Raw genomic sequence first — 7,949 nt, 5'->3', positions numbered from 1 at the left:
AGGCTTAACTAGAGAGGGAGTTGAGAAATCATCTAAGGGAATGGGACTATGGACGAGGACAAGTCAACATGGCGGTAACTCTACCTAGAATTTTGGATGTTCCGAGATCTAGGTTCAAGGAGCTCAAACAAAGTTGTGATTGACCGGTTCAACCTTGTCAAAGTAAAATCTTTGGTCCCTTCTCGTGATGAAGACAATGTTCAGTAACAAGGATAGAACTTTACACGTTCTTTAATGATTACCTAAGTTCGATGAGGTATTTATCAAATAGTGTCAATCTAAAGGATTATACGTTTAGCAATCACCTATGTAAGTGTGAAGTGGAAGCCGCTTCAATGAGAATTCTGTAAGGCCAATTCTTTACGCAATTATGAAACCAGGCGGTGTTCATGGCTAAAACGAACACAACAATGAGAACCAAAAGACGGTTAAGGGTTGGTTGTGTGACATATGGTTGTCTAGGTATACACTAAAGTTCGACGGTTCAAAGATATCAAATCTACCGATTGACCGAGTATATCCGACATATGTTCACTACGGAAAGTTCAAAGGGAAACCTACTTATCCAGATGCAATTAATCCTTACTTGCAAAATCACATAGCTTTCATCTATGATCTTTCTTGATACAACCATTCCCATTCATGTGGGGGATTGTTGGACTTTAAGCCATTGGGCAAGTGTGAATTGAAAATGGAGGGAAATAAAATGGAGGGAAATTGAAAATTTGAAGAAGTGAACTTTTGTCTTGCACTTTGTCCCTCATTGGTGAGGGACAACCACATTTGTGTGCTTATATATAGAATCACTTCTTAAAGCTCTTAAAAGGAGTTGAAGAGAATGAACCCTCGCGCCGTCGTCGTCGCTCGCTCGGCTCGGCTTTGGCTTTGGATTTGGATTTGGATTTGGATTTGGATTTGGATTTGTCAAATGATCGATCGATAAGTTTGTCAAATGATCGATCGATAAGATTATTTTTGGACAAAATTTATTTAATTATTTAATAATTAATTAAATGCCAAATCACTCCTGAAAATACGCCAGAACCATGCTGAAGGTTCAGAGGGCCTCTCTGGCCGCGGTTCTGCCGCGACCGCGGTAGAACCGGGACAGGCAGGTTCAGAAAGCCTCTCTAACCGCGGTTCTGCCACGACCGCGGTAGAACCGCGGCAGGCAGCGTATTCTTCTGAAATGACACCTCTTCTGATAATTGCTTATAAATTCTGAGGCAAGTCTCCATTTTCTAAACACGAAAAACACTCCAGAACTTCTTTCTTTCTGAATATACTGCATCCTAATGCGCAGTCTCTCTCTCTCAAATTCGTAAGTGTGATTTTGCTCCGTTCTTTGAGTTCGTTGGTATCCTGCAGTTTGTATTGCCACTGTTGCAGGAAGGTTTATTCCGTTTTATCCTGGGAGGATTTACTCCATTACCTTGGCAACGTGTGAGGGGGTTAAAATTCCTTAAGGACACACAAGAAAATTGTGGACTCGGAATATTTCTTAAATTCTTCTGTTTTTTCCAGTTTCTTTTTTTTCTAACAGTTTTTCCTGATTTTTGGTTTAACACAGTAACGCTCACAATTAGCAACTCGAGTGCTCAGCTACCTATGGAAAAGTTATTCCTCATTTCCAATTCATGTGTCACATGTACGTTTTTAGAGTCCATTACTCAAATGGTCACTCAACTATCCCAAATTATCTCCTAAAGTCACTTTTCTTTCGTTTGTAACAACAAAGTCACTGAACTATGCATATAGCACTCAGAAGGTCACTCAACTAGATTTTTTAAATTTTGGATTGCCAAATACCTATTTTACTCTCTAAATTATAAACATTTATCTTTTTTTATTTTTTTAAAAACTTATTAATATTATGATTTTTCCCTTTTAATTTATACTAGTAGTCGTACCCGCGCGATGCGCGGTCAATATTAAAAAGAAAAAATTAAATTATAATCATTCTTGTTTGATACTATTAGACCGTATTGCTTTAATAAATTTTAATTGTCATTTTATTTGTCAATACGATATACCCAACCCTCACCGATATTTGAGTAGTTAATTTCTTTGTTAATTTTCAATAAATAATTTTTTTGTTATGAACTAATTATGTCATGTGGCTTTTATCTAGGCTACCACTTGTATTAATGTGGTGCCTTTTTCTTTGGCTTTTAATAATATATACATAGATTATTAGCATATTACTTGTTTATATTTTTGTCTGCTATTTTTTCATATTATAATAGAAGATATACATTTTATTACTCTTGAAAATATTTATTTTTTATTTTAAATTTTATTATATTTCTCAATAATACTGTTTGAATTTTAATGAATAGATATACTTTTTATTTCAAAAAAGAAAATGATTTTAAAAAATGAAATAAATAAATTAACTAACCTAAACCAACTCTCCCCCATGTTTTAGTAGTTAATTTAGGTAGTTAATTTCTTTGTTAATTTTCAATAGATAATTTCTTTGTTATTAACTAATTATTCCATAAGGTTTTTTTCTAGGCTACCACTTGGCATAAGGAGAGGGCTTTATTCTCTCCTTTTAATAATATATAGAAGATATATAGAATATAGAATGTTAGAAAGAAACTACTCCACAATTTGAATCAAACGTTTTCTATTGCTTTATTTTTGTTTTTTTATTTTAAAACAATTATAAACTCCAACTTGAAACTACTCCCCAATTTGAAATGGTAATTTTTATTTTTTTAATTTTATTTTATTATTTTAAAACTCCAACTTAAAACTACTCACCGATTTAAATGGGTAGTTTTTCTTCTTCTTTTTTCGTTTTTCTTATTATAGTTAATTTATTTTATTTAAAATATTTTAACACTCCAACTTGAAACTACTCCCACCCAATTTGAATGGGTAGTTATTTTTTATATATTTATATTTTCGATTTTTTTATTATAACTAATTATGAGATATCTATATTTATTAATTAAAATAAAGTAACAAATTAATATATATATATATATATATGGTAGTTTTTTATTTTTTATTATTTTTGCTTTTATAGATATTAAATTCAAATATAATAACTAATAACTAATTATTAACTAAAACACTAATTAGTAACTAATTATGCTATGTGACTTTTTTTTATGCTGCCACTTGGCTTAAGGAGAGGGCTTTATCCTCTCCTTTTAATAATATAATAATAATATAGATATAGATTATGAACTTACCTATAGAATAAATATATTTTATTTATAAATTAAAAAAGTAAAAAGTATTTAAGCATATATAATCCCGGAATAACAAAATAATGAGCATAGTAAAAAAATTAATTAGAACAATTGTTCGTAATAATAATTTTAGTATTAACAACAAAAATTCAAAAATTTATTTACATAATTCAGAATGAAAGAAAATAAAGGTTGTAAAATATATATTCCATGCACGTAATATAAAAGTAATTATTTAAATAAAGGTATTTTTATAATATACATTATATATTCTTGAAAATTATGCTTAATTATATTATTATGTTTCTACCAACTTTCCGACGACACAAAGTTATATCACCGGAAAGTAGGGGGACTATCTGTATAGGGTAAAATATACTATGTTAAGTCATTGCATAAGAGGGTGACACGTGGAACCGAAGGTAGGGGATAGCTAAGACCGAAGACAATTGTTTTATTTTTTACCGAAAAGAATGATGCTCATAAAGATGAAATAAATGCATGTCACCCGGTAGCATTTAATGAATAATATTCTACAAGCTTTAATATAATTGAGCATAATTTTCAAGAATATATAATGTATATTATAAAAATACCTTTATTTAAATAAGTATTTCTATATTTCGTGCGTGGAATATATATTTTACAACCTTTATGTTCTTTCATTCTGAATTGTGTAAATAAATTTTTGAATTTTTGTTGTTAATACTAAAATTATTATTACGAATAAATTATTCTAATTAATTTTTTTACTATGCTCGTTATTTTGTTATTCAAGCATTATATATGCTTAAATATTTTTATTTTTCTAATTTATAAATAAAATTTATTTATTCAATAGATAAGTCTATAATATAAATTAAAAGGGAAAAATCAAAATATTAAAAAGTTAAAAAAATAAAAAGAAGATAAATGTTTATAATTGAGAGGGTAAAATAGGTATTTGCAATCCAAAATTTGAAAAATCTAGTTGAGTGACCTTCTGAGTGCCATAGGCATAGTTCAGGGACTTTGTTGTTACAAACGAAAGAAAAGTGACTTTAGGAGATAATTTGGGATAGTTGAGTGACCATTTGAGTAATGAACTCTACGTTTTTAGTCTGTTCAAAGAAAATGTCATACATCTTTTGTTAGAAATAATTTAATACTCCCTCCGTTTCAATTTATGTGAACTCATTTGACTGGGCACAGAGTTTAAGAAAAGAGAGAAGACTTTTGAACTTGTGGTGTAAAATGAAGCACATATATTTTGTGTGGCTATAAATCATTGCATAAAGGTAAATTGTTTCCAAATAGGGAAAGAGGTCATTCTTTTTGGCACGGACAAAAAAGGAAATAGGTTCACATAAGTTGAAACGGAGTGAGTACTAAATTTTTGTTTTTCCCTTTATGAAATAATTTATTGCTACACAATTTATCTTGTTTTAGATCACAGGTTTCAAAATTATTTTTTTCCTTCTTAAACTCTGTGCCCAATCCACCACCATACTAATAGCATGTTTGGCCAAGCTTCTCCAAGTACTCCCACCGTTTCATATTAAATGAGGTAGTTTGACTCGGCACGGAGTTTAAGAAAAAAGAAGAAGACTTTTGAAACTTGTGGTCTTAAAAGCTTAAGGGGTAAAAAGTTTGTGGGGCCATGACATTGTGTGGTTATAAAAGCTTCTCATTAAGGGTAAATGGGTAAAATGAAAGAGTTTAAAGTTGAATTATTTCCAAATTTAGAAATGTGTCATTTGTTTTGGAACAGACTAAAAAGGAAAGTACCTCATTTAATATGAAACGGAGGGAGTAATGTTTTTCCAAAGTTGAAGTGTTTGGCCAAGTTTTTAGAAGGAAAAAAAGTATTTTTGAGAAAAATACACTTAGAAGCAAATTTTAAAAGTTTGGCCATACACTAATTGGTGCTTAAAAATATTTTTCAAAATAATTAGAGCTCGTTTGGATTGACTTAAAAAAAGTGGCTTAAGCAATAAGTTGGGGTTGTCCAGCTTATTGCTTTTGGCTTGTTTAAGCAGTTTTTAACTTATTTTAAGCACTTTTCTGACTTCCCCAAACACTGAAAAAAGCTAAAAAGAGTTTAAAAGCTGATTTGAACAGCTTAAAAGCCAATCCAAACACCCTCTTAGAGCCCTTTTGGCTTAGCTGATTTAGAGTAGCTGATAAGCATATGTGTTGAAAAGCACTTTTAAGTGCTGAAGCTGATTTAAAAAATAAGCAGTTAGATGTTTGGATAAAAGCGTTGAAATTAATAATAAGCAGCTAAAAAATTGGGTATACAAAGAGTTTTGTTTTAAAAAGAAGTATCTTAGGAATAGAATAGTAAATATTTTGGTCAAACCTAAAGTGCTTATAAGCTGAAATTTGATAAGTTGGGGGAGACCAACTTATGACTTTTGGCTTATTTTTGGCTTATAAGCACTTTTAATTTTACCAAATGCATAGATAAGCCAAAAAGTGCTTATAAGCTAGTTTGACCAGCTTATAAGCTTAGCCAAACACACTCTTAGTCAAACGCCAACTGTTTCTCGCCAATAATACTTCAGAAGAAAAGCACTTTTTAAAAAAAAACACTTATCAAACTTTTCAGCTTTTGCCAAACATGCTATTATTGGGATGGAGGGAGTAGTTACTGTATTTAGAATTTCTTCTAGTATCATGTTTAGCCGGTCAACTAGTGAAGCGGTTTGACATCACGATCTTTTAATCTTTCTTGCAGATAAACTGTACAGAAAACAGATCTGTTCTTCATGTTGCACTGCGAGCTCCGAGAAATGCTGTTATAAATAGTGATGGGAAGAATGTTGTCCCTGAGGTTTGGCAAGTTCTTGATAAGATCCGAGACTTCTCTGAGAGGGTTCGCAGTGGTGCCTGGGTAATATCGGTCGTCAAAGTTATTGTTCATTTCAGCAATGTTGCTTAATTTCTAATCAAGAAACAATTCTTGATAGGTTGGAGTCACAGGAAAAGCATTGAAAGATCGATGTTGTAGCTATCGGTATAGGTGGCAGTTTCTTAGGCCCTTTGTTTGTGCAAGAGGGCGACAACTGCGATTGCTAGTGTAATGGAATTAGTTAAACCAATTCTGGATTTGAGCAAGTAATTTTGTTCTATACTCATTTGGCTGATGTAAACTTTTAATCGCCCGGCAACCGTTGCCATACATGTTATGTCCTGCTTTAAATGGTCCAGTATTTCTGGTTTAGAGCAAAGAATATGCTATGTTTTCTTTTTATGGTTAAAGAAAAAGAATTGGGAGAGTAATGACATTTACATTTCGTTGTGGTGGCAGTCTCGCAAATGTCGATCCAATAGATGTCGCCAGAAACATAACAGGCTTCAACCCTGAAACAACTCTAGGTGAATTGTAAGATTTAGTTATGTTATTTTCCAACAAATAGAGAAACATAAATATATCAGACTTATCCTTGATAATATCTTCTTGTCTTGCTTTAAGTTGTGGTGGTCTCAAAGACTTTTACCACCACTGAGACATGGTAAATACCCATACACTGAGGGAATGGATTTCCTCCGCATTGGGGTAAGTGGGACAGTGTTGATGCCCATCTTCTTATACGTTTTGTTACTGTTATACTTTTCGAAAATTGATTTATTATGTGCTCGTGAATGGAAGTATTGATAGTACCACCAATAGGACCTTAGTCTGTTCCTCTATGTCTGGAAACGACTAGTTAGCCTGAGGTGGTTAGCTTAGATCATTTGTGCATGAACCTAGATTAACTTGCTTGACTGTCCAGGTTCTAACAAAACCTATAGCTGCCACCCTGTTAGAGGGAATGTTGGTGTCTCCGTCCATTTGGAAAGATATTAATAGAAGTTCAGTTTTGTAAATGTCTCGTAGAGGTGATATCAGGATACATAAAGAAAATCCCTTTCATTATATATGGTGCACTGATTGGTTTAACCTTTTAGCTACATATATATTACTATTCCATTCTTTTTTTACTTTTCCTTTGCTGGACGAGTCTTAATTTGGTAAAGAGAACCTGATAATTCTTTGCTCTACTTAAATCCTAAGTAAGAGAAGGTCTGAATCTGATGGTCCGATATCTAGCTATTAGCATGTACAAACCAATACAAACAAGATATCCACACTTTATTTTACTGTAGAAAGGAAAGATGGGAAAAAGCATTAATAAACCATACCATCACCCGCTACGTGTTATTTTACTGACACTGTGTTTACCAGCTGAACAAAGCTTAGGAAATGAACCATGCTAGTTCAACTTTACAGTCGACAATACAAATTGAATGGATCAATTGGTGTTCTTAGTGTACTGGTCACATGTCGAAGCTACTGTAGTCTGTTGAGAAGTGCTTATTTCTTTATGATGTTTAGTGTTGTTTTTGTTGACATGAATCTTTGGTTGACTCGGTCCTCCCGTTTCTGGGGAGGGCATTCTTATTTTTCAGACCTCAGGCAGTTGCAAAGCATATGGTTGCAATTAGTACCAATCTTAAGGTGCAGTCATATTCTTTTCTTATCTTTTTGTATCTCATTTGAACCTCTTGTTGCATTGTAATTATATTTATTGTGGTAAGTAGTATCTTTAAGTTTAGCTTGATTTGACAATGTATCTTGGTCTAGAACAAAGATCAGAAGATTTCTGGCTTGCAGTTTGCAGATCCTTTGTATTACTTCCTGTGTTCTATTTTATATGGCGGTATTTGCCATGATGTAGAGTTTAAGATGTTAATTTGACATATATATATATATATATA

At 32.1% G+C, this 7,949-nt stretch overlaps 1 pseudogene; it reads left to right on the top strand.

Annotated features, from left to right (window-relative positions):
• The first annotated feature begins 5,822 nt into the window (after positions 1-5,822).
• LOC109218610 overlaps positions 5,823-7,949 on the top strand; it is a 4,649-nt pseudogene continuing 2,522 nt past the window's right edge.

The sequence above is a fragment of the Nicotiana attenuata genome, unplaced genomic scaffold (genome assembly GCF_001879085.1).
Source record: "Nicotiana attenuata strain UT unplaced genomic scaffold, NIATTr2, whole genome shotgun sequence".
NCBI lineage: Eukaryota > Viridiplantae > Streptophyta > Magnoliopsida > Solanales > Solanaceae > Nicotiana > Nicotiana attenuata.
This window is presented reverse-complemented; position numbering and strand designations above follow the sequence as displayed.